The sequence below is a fragment of the Anoplophora glabripennis genome, unplaced genomic scaffold, assembly GCF_000390285.2.
Source record: "Anoplophora glabripennis isolate ALB-LARVAE unplaced genomic scaffold, Agla_2.0 scaffold185, whole genome shotgun sequence".
NCBI lineage: Eukaryota > Metazoa > Arthropoda > Insecta > Coleoptera > Cerambycidae > Anoplophora > Anoplophora glabripennis.
In genome coordinates this window covers 87,470-100,057 of record NW_019416354.1, presented here as the reverse complement: position 1 = coordinate 100,057, position 12,588 = coordinate 87,470, and the positions used below count along the sequence as shown (strand labels likewise).

The 12,588-nt window shown below is 31.2% G+C and overlaps 1 protein-coding gene across 1 annotated transcript in view; it reads right to left on the bottom strand.

Moving 5' to 3' along the window:
* The window catches only part of LOC108906657 (protein toll), a 55,454-nt gene that overhangs the window by 11,296 nt on the left and 31,570 nt on the right, over positions 1-12,588 (bottom strand). The window lies entirely within an intron of this gene.

Genomic DNA, 12,588 nt, shown 5'->3' with positions numbered 1-12,588 from the left:
ATACAGTTGGCAGCATTCGTTGTGCATAACCCCCCCCCCCTGTTACCACATGTTTTTGGATTGTTGATATCTCATTTAGTTTTGAAATGTGCGTTGTTCTGGGACAACGATAGCAATGTACAATTTTGCATGAAACTTCACGGAAACTTTCAATTTTTGAAATGAGCTTACAGGGATAATGCTCTGGGTCGTATACAATGTTACGAATGGTTTTCACGACGACGTGGTCAATTGAAAATGAACCTCGTGTCAAATTTTGATTAAAAAATTGAACATGCATCGGGTTGCAGCAAAATTTGTTCCTCGTTTGATGACCTAACAACAGAGTTGTGGACGTTTGTCGGCAACTCCAATGACGATGAAACATTCATTCAAAGGATCATAACGGAAGACAGAAGCTGACTACAACATTTAGTCAAGAATTCAATCACAATGGATTGGAAAAGGATCTCCACGCCCCAAGAAAGCACATCAGTCTCGATCCAATGTCAAAGTAATGCTGACTGTTACTTTGAAAAAAATAAAATTCAGTTATTTTCTTAATAGACGTCTTATAGATTGAAAACATATATATTATTTTTAATCGTTTCTTTTGATAACCTAGTACTTAGCAATACTGTATTAAATAAAAACATTGCATTAGCACACTAAATAAAAGAAAAATAATAATTTCAAATTTTTAAAATATGTAATTACTAAAAAGTTTTAAAATACATCTCTAATTGTAAATAATAAATTGCATATACCGAGCACTAGTTATTCAAATTTAAGTTACAGGTGCGGAACAAATTATAAATTATTCAGAAGAAGTAGGAGTCTTTATACTTTTTTGATATGGAAGGTATGCGAATTGTATGCAGATTTTATTCCACACCTAAGAATAACAAAATATCATAAGCGCCTACGTTTCACAATGGCAAAAATGTCAACCGATTAGTATAGAATAAAATTTGGTATACTGACAAAACTGTTACCTACCTACCCACTTCTTAATTCTATATATATTAAGTGTCAACAATTTACCGCAATAATTACCAAGTAAAAATAATTCACATCTGTTTTTCTTTAATTTTTTTTATATTTACAAAAATAAAAGTAACAGAATGGCGAATGGCGTAAATGGCTTCATTCCTCCCAATTTGGAATCACTATAAAAGCTTTTCCTGTTTTCAGCTGAAAGGTATTATAAGGCTTTTTGCACACATCCAGTTCAGGACCGGATGAACCTATAGTGAGGCCAAGCTCTACGCAAGCCCTCTTTCTATAAAAAAAAACTTGCACTTTTTGGTTAAAAGCTAAAATTCATTTTGCTAGATCTTGAAGAGGCTCCCCGATCTCGCAAGGCCCGGCGCTTCGGGTATTGTCGTTCCATAATCTCTTAAATGTGTAACCTGCCACTTTTAATTATATGTGGACCTCAGGATACGGAGTTCAAATTCACAAATCTTGTTATAAATATATGAGTCCCTATTACAGTGGCGGCGTATACAAGAATTAAAGTGTATTTTAAAAAACTAATTAATTATAACTCAACTGCTTATTTGATTAAAAAAAAAATCAGATTCGTATTCAGGGGAACACGTACTATTACCCTTAAAAACTGATCCCCACTTAAAGTTACATTAAGTTACAATAAGTTTTCTAGTAATGACCTTACGCAGTGCAATTACATAATTAAACTGAGTGCAACTTTGTTGAAATGTATTTTAAAGTTTCTTGTTTAATGGGTCTTTAAAATAAAGTAAGAGAGCTAATTATAAAATACATATTTAAAAACACATACAATAAACTTAAGAATAATTGGACCAAAAATGGTTATTTTAATCCTTTTAATTATTTATTTTTATAATTATCCATATTTGAGTGAAATAAACAAACTTGTCACTTTTACATAGTCTAATCAAATATCTACTATCCTCTACAAAGAAAAATTGTGTGGTCGACAGACGTTTTCAAGTATTCTAAATAGTAATCCAATAGAAAAAAAGCCCTCTGGCGGTGAGCACAAAGTGTATATTACCAATATTTCACTTTATTATACTGTAGAACATTTCATGAAAGCTTATTTATTCAATCGCTTTATTTTGACCCCAGGATTGTTTCTTATTCTTAATGAAACATCCTATACATTTCCCACTTTCGCTGTGAAAACATGTCGATAGACAGAAGATCTGATTTTAAAACTATACGATATACAAAAAAAACTAAGCGTCTTAGATTTAACAAAAAATAATACAATGAAGAAGAATATTACACTTTGCTATTAAACTGTATTTCTGCAGAGGAAACAAACCTTTGATTCAAAACACTTTCACTGATCACTGAACTGGTTAACACTATAATTAAGGCTCAAGAGTTCATCAGACACTAAAATGGAATCGTAGTTTGTAAGTAAATATCAACAAGAATTCTGGTTTAATAAGCAAATTCCCAGATCAACCGGTGCAGTGGGTCAGAGTACCTGGTTTGCTCAGGTTTATACACTATTTAGACAGTTGTTAAGTATTAGCACAGGTAATTATTATGGTATTAAGACAGGCTTAGATCTGGTCTAGAGAAATGGAGATATATGTTTATAAATATCTTTGGGTTCACTCGAATGATATGCATTTATGTATTTTGCTTATCAAATTTATCTTCTTCTCGTGTTAATACTAAATCACAGTTAAATTTTAATATGAACGAATCAAGGAAAAAACTTTTTTTCGAAACATTTAACTATTGAAACTTATGCTACACAGTATTGTAAAATAGGTACGAGGAACGTTCAAATTATAATTACATATTAAATTAATAACAAACTAACAGAACAACTTTTGCATTCCCAGAGAAAAAAATCTTGCAGCTGCCGAACAATCAAACATGAACATTATTGAAACGAAAATGTTTTCCCAATTAAAAGTCCAGATCACCTGAAAGTATGAAGGGTATATCAAGGAGAACAATCCGTTTGAGTTTTTAAACTGTATCCTTCATACTAAATGGCATTTGGAAAAGTACTTAAATGTGATACTTTAAAAGTAAAAGTAATTTTTTTGTTCAACTTTGGAGTCATTTGAAGTAACTGATATACATAACTATCTTAGTGCAGATTAAGTTGTAAACTTCAAATGAATGTTACGTTAGTTATCACTGTTACTATTATCTGGAAATAAGATTGCGTCTTAACTAAACAATTAATTGACAGGTCTTACTCTTCTATCTCGAAAATTAATACTTCCAGGCATTTGTTTATAGGCTAAGAGCCGGATAGTAATATTTTCCTAATCATTTTAAGCACCGTAACAGTCTATAAATACTACAACCTAAAAGAAAACGTTTGAGCACTATGCCGTCAATTCTCCGCGGCACATGGGTTGTCAGCGGAAAATCAAACTTTCCAATTTTAGGCCCGGTAAATTAATTAAATAGAAATTGACGGCATTTCAACCTGACAGATAGAAAAATAAGACATAAAAACCTTATGCCGTACCAAAATAACTGTTCTGGAAAGAATAAAAAATTTTCCAAATAATTTCAGTAATGTAAAAATTATAGAAAATTGTAGGGCGCGCCTGATTTTAAATAAAGATATTTATTTGAAAGTTATATTTTACTATGCCGTACGAATGCACTGGCGCGGCCGTCTTCAACTAAGTTAGTGAGTTAGTTGAAGACGGCCGTGGCACTGGCTCTAAGGGCTTTTAACCCTTGCTCAACCCCTTACCTTTTACGAAGAATAAGGAAAATTATTAGAGGCACCCTAAAATTAAAAAATTTATAAAGCGCTATATAAAACTATACCTCAAGTCATTATGCAGCACATTTTTTATGGCAGATGAGGTCACAGGAGGGAAACGAATTTTCCGCTTAAGGGGTGGATATTTCAGTGAAAAGTTTCTGTACGGGATTTGTGTCCTTTTCGAATTCATTAAAAATTATCTATTAAAAAAATATTGCCGTATAAATATCGTGGCACTAAATGGAAAAAGTTATTATAATTTTTTTGCATTGAAAAATAAATTCTAAAACATATATTGATTAACATAATTTAGTTTTACATTTTTATTGGTCTACCTACTTGGAATTTACGAAACACTATCGCAAATGTAACGGCAATATAATGTTTCATCATATTAACTCCCTTCATAATCTGCAATGACTGCCGTACAGGAATTGTTAATTATTAAGTATGGTAAAATGGGATTTTAAATTACTTCAATATTTTTATATATACAATATAAGGCGATATAACTTTTTATTATCATTTGATGGTGTTAATGTTATGGGGTAAATGCCGTACAGGAATATATAATTTAATAATGTAGTGAAAATGCCTTGGAAAATCCTACTAATTATGGAAAACCCTGAAATTAAAAATAGACGGCATCCACAATTTTGTCAATATTAACCCTTGAATAATTTAAAACAGTAATAAAATTGAAAATATATGGTACTATAATGGCTTTCAAATGGATTTTCCAAATTGCAAAAATGATAAACAATTTTTTTTATTCACGGTCAATTGTTTTTTTCTGGTGCCAATAATTTTGTATGAAGACTATAAAGTCGAATAACTTGCTTCCGAAATTTATGCCATTCAGGAAATAATGATTTTTACCCAAAGAAAAATTGCGTTAATTCACAATTATTAATAAATTTTTTTTAGCCAAATATTTTGTACGGCACTTATATTTTTCATTATTTTAGAGCATAAGTAAAACTCTGGAATCGGTGCCGTACATTTATCAATAATTTTTTGGAACAGGTTGAAATGAGAAAATTTGCGTCAGGGTAAAAGCTCTTAGAGCCAGTGCATTCGTAGGGCATAGTAAAATATAGCTTTCAAATAAATATCTTTATTTAAAATCAGGCACGCCGTACAGTTTTCTATAATTTTTACATTAGTGAAAATACTTGGAAAATGAAAATTTTTTATTCTTTCCAGAACCGTTATTTTTGTACGGCATAAGGTTTTTATGTCTTATTTTTCTAAAATCTGTCTTGGGCCGTCAATTACTATTTAATTAATTTACCCGGCCTAAAATTAGAAAGTTTAATTTTCCGCTGACAACCCATGTGCCACGGAGAATTGACGGCATAGTGCTCAAATGTTTTCTTTTAAGTTGTAGTATTTAAGTCATAGACTCTTACGGTGCCTAAAATGATTAGGAAAATTTTCCTATCCGGCTCTTAGTCTATTACAAACAACTTTTGTTGACTTGTAACGTAGAATCCGTCTTTAAAAATGTTCCAGCAAATTACTTTAAATGCAAAATAGTTACTACCGGTTCTAATACTTAATGAAAAATCATTTAAATTGATCTTTTGCAAATAGACAATATTCTTTACAAAATATTGTGCAGAGTTGAAAAGTAATCAAGATAATGACATAAGGTACTATTTTTCAATAAACAGAAACTCAAGGAATTTGAAGGTTTCTTCAACTTTTCACTTTACACTCTTTTACTTTGCAGTTTTCAAAAATTAATGTTCAAAAAAACGGTTTATATAGGGTGCAGAGTGAAAATGGACACGTGAAAGCTTCATAAAACATATGTTATATGTAACATTAATGTATGTATTTATAAAACATAATTACTCTTCACTTTTCTAATTATGTAGGTAGAATGAAAAGTAAGGAGTGCAAAGTTGAAAAGTACCTACTTTCAAAAAACAGCCCTTGGTATTTGTTCTGACCATTTATTTATCTTAAATATTTGATCATTATGCGTAATAAGTATATACTTATCAAATAACTTTGTACAGCAATAAAGAATAACCAATTAATTTCACACTTCAGATGAGAAAAATACAAATCTCATAATTATTGACCTTATAAAACATCTCTATGCATTCTATATTAGAAGTATGATTCGAACTTCAAGGCGGAAATGAGATAAAGAATATTAGATTGTGTTAACACATTCAACCATTGTATTACTTTATATCTTATATCCAAAGTATTTATGATTATTTAATGATAAGAGTATAAAATTTTCGTAGTTCATTCAACAAAAATTGTTCAAAAGCAAATACCATATCAGGGATAGCATGTATGCATAGATGTTGTCTGAAGTTACTTATTTATGGCATAGTTTTCGTTTTTTTCTTTATTTGTTTGGCCCTTAGTATATTCTGTCAGACAACAAAGGCAAATTACATCACAATAAAAATTTCATACGTTCTTGTATCGTCGAAAAAATGTAGTGTTGGTGACAAATTTGACATTAGAACAGTTTTTCAGACAACCAATACTTTATGGACTTTATTGTCGAAGACGCGTCCAAATAATGATTTTTAAAATTCAAAAAATTGCATTTATAGCATACCTTGTATGCATTATGTTGAAGAGATTTCTCGACCTGTGAATGTTAGGACAGATGAGAACAAAAATTATATTAAAAAACGAGAATTTGATAAATAAAACATTTGCGATGAAGCTTGGGAAAACGGTCATATAATTCAAAGGGATTCGGCTAAAATTTTTGTAAAGGATAATAAAACCGTTAAAGAAAATTGAAAGAAACCGCTATTATTTTGTTGAAATATGGAAAGAGGCAAAAAGAAATAAATTTAAAATAGCAAAAATAATTGAAAACGAAGTCATTATCAGAAGACGAAAACGGACTGATTTTCGAGACCTCAACAAATTTTTTAAATGAACAATATACGATATACAGGATGTTAATTAAGAATGTACAATAAATTCAACATACGATTATTTGAGTGATTTTAAGACAAAAATTTCATATAAACATTGGTCCGCAGATGCTTCGTTTTCAAGATATAGGGTGTTAAACTTTTGTAAAAAAAATTGTTATTTCGTAAATATCTTAAATACCCTTTACCCAATTTTGTTGTAATTTCGCAGTGTTATTTGTAGTGTTAAGGGGCTAATTTAACCCTAACTTGATTGGATTTATTATGTCCAGTGGCGTCCCGAGCGGTACCTTAATGAATATTTTTGAGAAAAAAAATGTACGCCACTGACTTTTTTGTAATTTTTAAATTTTTTTGGATTAAACAACTAAAAATACAACTTTTTGTCTTGATTCATTTTTGGAGAAAAAAAAATAAAATTCACTTAATTGCATATCCCTGGACTACACAAGAAACATTATTAAAAATATGCGTTAAGGTACCGCTCGAGACGCCGCTGGACTTACTAAATCTACTCAAATTAGGGTTAAATTAGCCCCTTAACACTACATTTTTTTATAAAAGTTTAACACCCTGTATCTTGAAAACGAAGCATCTGCGGACCAATTAACTTTTTGTCTTAAAATCAATCAAATAATCGTCTGTCGAATTTATTGTACATACTTAATTAACACCCTGTATAGTGATGTGTATTTTGTATTCTACATTCGTCGCAAAGGTTTATGTCATCAATCTTAAAATAAATTTTTCACACTTGATAAAAACCAATAAATATGGAAAAACAACAGTAATTAAATACATATATACATATTTTATATTTTACGTATTCACAGTCACTTTTCTAAAAATTAAATAAATAGGATTGACTGACAACATAAAATAGTAAATGCAAATAAAATTCAAATAGGTAAATTTTTAGTACTGTTCAGTGAAAAACAGTGCAATGAAAAAATACAAACAGTACGGTGTATCAAAATTGAATTTCTGCACAAAACTAAAACCTACTGTTATCTAATCTGAGCAAATTGAAAGGAAATAAAACATATTTTACTTATCAGAAGTGATAAAAAACTGTATTACCTATATCCTATATAAAATGGATGTCGAAAAAGAATGAGGTTTTTATAAAATGATTTCTAAATTTAAAAAAATTGAATTTGTTTAGGTTTTTAAAAAATTTAAAAAACTATCCATTCAAATTATGATTAGACATCGAAAACTTTGTGACGACAATCAGATAAACAAACAGTAGTAATCTATATTATGCTAGTTAGCGGCAATACGTGTTGTAATAGCAGAAATAGGCTAAATCTATGGTCAAGAAGTGTGCCGCTCTATGCCCATGGTTCACAATGCTACTGATTTCTCACACGCATAACCGAGACATGTCAATATGTCAATATTTTGACATTCGCAGTCGAGATTTGAATTTTATAACGAGCGTTCAAATAAAAACGTGGTCAAGTTGGTTCTGAAAATTTGGACGTAGGGCGTAGCGTATAGCAAATGAACTTAAACGTCATCTGTCAAAGCGCTATATCGCCGCTATCAATTTGAATATTTTCGTTTTAAAAAGCGTTTAAAATGGTGTTTTCTCAAGAACAAAAAGTGTTTATCATAGAGTCCTACTTTAGAAATGGACGCAAGATTGATGGAATATGGAAGTATTCTATTGAGGAATGTTTCATAGAATTTCAAAATCAATTTCCCGGCGTTGTTGAGTACAAAATTTTTCAAAGTGCAGTTCAGCGTTGTGTTAATGTTTTTCGTGAAACGGGCAGTGTAACAAGAAAAGAAGGAAGCGGCCGACCTAAAAAGCGGACTGAAGAATTAAAAGAAAATGTCCAACAAATAATGGAAAATGCGCCAAGAACTTCTGTACGTGTTTTATCACAAATGGTGGGAGTATCAGTCGGTACCTGCCACACAGTGTTAAAAAAAGATTTGCGTTTGTTCTCCTATCGTTTAACTTGTCAGCAAGAACTTCATGAAGTTGATTTTCCGCGACGGGCTGTATTTTGTGAATGGTTTTTAAACAACTACGGTGAACTTCATAATATCACCTTTTTTTCTGATGAAGCCTGGTTTCATTTAAGTGGTTACGTAAACTCACAGAATATGAGAATGTGGTCTTCTGAAAAACCAGATAACTTTTTTGTCGAGGGCCCTCTACACGCTCAAAAAATTGGAGTTTGGTGTGCTCTCAATCGAAGGAGGATTTATGGACCTATTTTTTTTAATGGTACTCTTACTGCGCAAAGGTATAGAGAAGAAATTATCGCTCCTTTTGTTAACCAGCTGGAAGAAAACGAAATTACAAACTTTTACTTTCAACAAGATGGCGCAAGGGCACATACGGCAGGCGAGACGATGAATATGTTGAGGGAAGTTTTCCAAAATCGACTAATAAGTCTCAATGCTGAACATGAATTTCCACCGAGGTCATGTGATATTACGCCGTGTGATTTCTTTTTGTGGCCTTACCTTAAAAACACTATTTTTGAACTGCCTATTCCTGATTTAAACCATCTGCAGGCTCGACTTATAGACAAGATTCGTGAAATTAACAATACCCCGAGCATCTTAGAAAATGTCTTTAATTCTTTGAGGAACAGGTGTGAAAAGTGCTTGGAACAAGGAGGGGGACACTTTCAGCAGCTGCTTTAATTTATTGTTATAACAAGGAGGGGGACACTTTCCGCAGCTCCTTTAATTGTTTGTTATTGTTATCACGATTATTCTTTAAAATAAAGTTATATAGTCATTAACGTTATTGAAACTGACAGCTGCTATACAGCTCGTTGAGAAATGAGGTTAAGTTGGTCGCTATAAGCTACTCCCTACGTCCAATGTGTCAGAGCCAACTTCGACCACGTTTTTATTTGAACGCTCGTTATATAATTTAATATGTATTTTTTTTTGTATAAATAAATACCTATTAACTAAATTTTTTAAAGGAGGCCACCTGAAATAGCAACCACTAAAATGCAGAAATAGATTAATCTAGGTATGTGGCCGAAGTGATGTTGCTGCTATTAGAAACAAAAATTGCAGGTAATTTCTTTTAAGCTTTGTAATATTTTCATTATTCCAATATATCAGATGTAGGTCCACATGTAAGTCTGAGTTTTTTTAGTATTATTTGTATGGACTATTTTTTATTTTAGATTTCGTTTGCACACCAGATATTTGGTATCAAAGAGTATATCTTTTAATTCTAGTCTGAGTTATACAATATTTATCTCAGATATCTGAAATATTTCAACATTTCAACCAATTATTGATTACGACAAAAAATATATACACGTATTATAGTATTAAAAAACAAGAAGCGTTCGCAATACGAACTTCGTTTCTAATTTTTCTATCCCATAAAAGAGTGATGTGGTTTGTTAATGATAAACGAAAAGAGAATTTATTTTTTAAACCGACTCCAAAGATAGATGCGGTTTAGAATTACATTAATTTCTCCAGTCGAACGATTTTTCTTTGTCGGATAGTGAACATATAATTGTCATGTCATGCTAGTTGGTTAGCCAACAGGAAAAATTATAATATAAGCCTGTAATACAACTATTTATGTATCTACTAAAAAAGTGCTACATGTGTACCACTACTCCATGTGTACGGACATAATTATTTACAGAAAATAGCTTTGTTCCATTGGATATTTCAGTCTACAATTTATGGAAAGCACATGCATAAAGCAGATGGTTTATTCCCATAAAATTGCACTGACCTTGCAAGTATTTACCTGGAAAATTAATATAATTTACTAGTTCCGGTAAAAAAGTCAGAGAGATATTTTATATTTGGCGGCTAAAATACCTACTGAATTTTTAGTCCATTTGAAATTCGCCGATAATTTTATGTGCGTTTAGCATAAAGTTAAAAAAAAAAACAATAACATTATAACAATAAAAATAAAATAAAATGGTCCTAGATTACATACTTGTGGAATTCCGGAAAGTAACAAGGTTCTTCCAGGGAACAATCAGTAATTAAAATAAATGTACGAGAATAGTCCCTTAGGTACTATAAAAATTTAAAGTTTATCTGGAGAATTTCTAATTCTCAAAGTACCTAATCCAAGAGGAAACTTTTCCGTAATAATATTATTGTAGGTATTTATAATTGTACCGAATCTCAAATTCGATAATCGTTAAACTGACAATTTAAATACATATTTTTAAATTAATGACTAAATGCACAAACCAAAAAAGTGCCTTTTCATCCTTTGCTAAAACTAATGCTATTAATAATCACTGGTATTAATTTTTGAAATTCCATAGGATAAATGGCTATCATCAATTACTGGAAGTTAATACTCAGAATGTATGATGATGATAACCAGTTGTACTAGAGATATATCGCAATTGCAAAACCAAACTATGTATTGTATATGTGGATAACCTTCACAAATAAAATAGCCTTGTCGATAAATGTTCTGAGAGTGTTATAAAACTTATAATGTTTATTTATCGTCGATTTTTTAAATATCACACAATTGTATTAATAATATTCTTCGTTTGTAGTAATTACAGTGATTATACATACTGTATCCTGGGTAGAACAAAGTATTGAGCGGGGTGTATTTTAAGATGAAAATTTTATACATGTGTAACTATAATGCTATGCGACAAATTAATGAAAAAGTTCCTATAAAGATATGTCCGGAAATCCTTCGTTTTCGAGCATATATATTATGGTGTTCAAAACGGTTACATGAAAAAATAAGCAAAAAGACCATAGTTGTGACAAGACAACTCATGGTTATTACACCATGACAATGCGTCCACATAGCTTTGTCAATTCCTCAGTTTTGTGCCAAAAATCAGATTACTGTCCTCCCTCACCCTGCTTTCTCGCCAGACCTGCCTCCTTGCGATTTTCTTTTTGTCTTTTCGAAATTGAAATGACATCGATTTCGGACTATTGCTGACATCAAAGCAAATTCGTCACAAACTTTAAAGGTCATTTCAAATGAAGCTATTTAGGACTGCTCGCGAAATGAAAACACCCCTGGGGGTGTGTGAATAGGGGTATGAAGTCCTTTGAAGGAGACAAGGACCAATAATATATAAAAGTAATAACAGAGTTTAAAAAAATAATGTTCGGTTATTTTCTGAATAGACCTCATTTATGTTTATGGAAATTTTTTATTCATTTGTGATATAAAATCCGTCATTAAAATCTAGTAAAGCATTTTAGATACATCCTGTATAAAATATGTTTTGAAATTTATTTTTTCTGGACTAGTGCTGAAAACTAAAATTTCTGGATTTTCCCATGTATTAATCGGATTGATTTTATTTTTTGGACGAAACTTAAATAAGTATGCGACACCAGTGGCGTGCTCTGATAGTGATTTTCAGATCATTTTCAGGTCATTTTTATTAATATTTATGCCAGTCTCATAATAAATATTTCCTCATAATAAATACTTGTGCGTATTAATTTTCATGTGTTTTTGTGCATTTAACACTTCAAGTGAATGTACAGCTGAGTTTCCTAACCCAATTGTTATTTCCATTAGAAATTTTCTCTCTTCTCTTAGCCACATGACTGTGTCTGATTAGACGAGACGTATTAAGCCCTCATTCAAAGTTTATTCTTCTTGTCTTGTACCGGTTCATACAACCGTAATCTTCCGACAAAAATGGCGTCACCGCAATGAGGTACATTGGATTCTCAATTTGAAGGTCAGTGGTTAACTTGGTCACGCTTCAATGTTAGTCATTTAAAAATAGCACTTCTTCCACTGGGTAGAACATCTATGTGATTCCATACACACAGTTAATAAATTGAAGGTTTGGTTTGAACCTGAGAACCGCCATGATTTTCATGTAAATGACGTACCTAAATGTAGTGATTATAAATTAATGTTTATTTTTTCGGTGCGTAAACTATTGGTGAATATTTTAATATCAAAACCCACGTACTCCT